Here is a 2,096-nt window from a genome sequence, read left to right on the forward strand (position 1 = left end):
TTCATTTGTTGCATTAGTATATATTAAAAATAAAAGTACGAAAAAAGAATTAATAAATTTATAATATTCATACGAGATACATAAAAAAAACAATTGCAATATGTATACATTTTTTATGGATATATGATATTAATGTAATAATGTAATAATATATAATAATAATGTAATGTATAATAATGTATTAATTTGTATTATTGATATCTGATATTTAAATCGAATATTATTTCTCTCTGAATAAGAATAAGAGATATTGAGTGCACATTTAATAAAAATTTGATTGATTTTATCAATTGCTTTATTAATTTATATTTAATAATCTGAAATTTAAATTGAGTATTATTTAAATATTTATTATGATTCAATATTATTCAAGAATAATTCAGACTTTCTGATTCTTTTTGTGAAAATAATTAAAAGAAACAAACAATTATATAAAATATATACAACCTTTTTAATTCGAAATTTTATAGGAATATATTTTAATTTGCTTATGTATTTCGGCAGGTTAAGATTTTTTTTAATAAAATGATTTAAATGAAATGTTATTTAATCATGTTATATAATTAATATAATATATTGTGAATAAATATTGTGGAATTTGTTATAATTTATTCGAGATAAGTTTTTACTAAATAACAAATACGTAATTTTCAATTTGTATAATTACTAATCAAAATTTTTTTTTTAAAATAATATAAGAATATTACATAGTTACATTATACGGTATTTACATTGTATTTATTATTGTTACATTATTGAAATTCAAAAATAATAATTTGTATATAAAAAATATCAGTATATTTATTTTTCGTCGAGGGATTTTATTATATGAACAATATAATATTTCCGTGCACTTCTACATTCTCAATTCTACATTCTCACTCTTCCACTGTTTCACTCTATCTAATGCAAATTTAAAATATAATTATTATGAATTTTGGCAAGTTAAGATTTTTTTTTAATAAAATGATTTATCTGACTTATAATTTATAATTCGTTAATTAACGGATTATTCTAACGGATATATATGATATAAATTTTTTTCATCATTTGATGTTTAGAATCTATCCTCTAAAGATATCTCACATTTTTGTGTAATGGATTTATATTTATATATTATTATATACATATAATAATATATAAGAATATCTATATATATATAATAATAATTATTATTATTATATACTATTACTAATAATATAGAGTATTCAAAAATATCAATTCAAAATTTATGTGGCATAAATAAATTTATTATAAAAATTATTATAAAACATATCATACTAAATAATGCCTTAAGTAAATAGATTGAAAATTTAATTCTAAGATATAGTTATTTTTTGTTTTATTAGTTAGCATTATGATTGACTTATTATTGATTTCTGCATTTGATGTTTTTATCTGTGTTTATAAATTGTTTTCTGAATGTTCTAATTCAATTTCTACTTCGTATACTTCGTAACAAATTATGCTAATTCCTAATGATATGTTCTATATTATATAAATTTAAATGATTTTTTTTTTAATAATCCATGTATATATAAATACATACATATAAATATATACATTATATACATACATATAATATTTATATATTATAATGTATTAATATATTAATATATTATGTAATTATATAATTATATATTATAATTATTTTCTTTTTAAATTAATTGCTTATAATTTGAAAAATAAATTTCAACAAATATCCTAAATATAAAAATTGATAATATATTAAAAAATATATTAAAAATCATTTTTGAAGTTATAAGCAATTTAATTTTATATAAATATGATTATAAAATGAAACGTCGATAAAACGAAGTATGTGCGACGAAAATAAAATTATTTTCCATTTCGTTTCATTTAGAATTAAAATGATTATAAAAATAAATAAAATTCGATGGACATTTTTGTATAGTTTTGTTTGTTTTAATCTCTAGAAGCATTCCTTAAATTTTCTATTTTAATTTTAAATTTTCTACTTCATCTGAATACTTTGTACATAGTCTTTCTTACTTTCTGCTTGAAAGAAGTGGAAGATGATAAATCAAAATATGCTGAAAAGTTAAGTTGCGATGTCTATCAGCGACACAGTAGTA

The sequence above is a fragment of the Apis laboriosa genome, unplaced genomic scaffold (genome assembly GCF_014066325.1).
Source record: "Apis laboriosa isolate Shangri-la unplaced genomic scaffold, ASM1406632v1 scaffold104_cov149, whole genome shotgun sequence".
NCBI classification, from domain to species: domain Eukaryota; kingdom Metazoa; phylum Arthropoda; class Insecta; order Hymenoptera; family Apidae; genus Apis; species Apis laboriosa.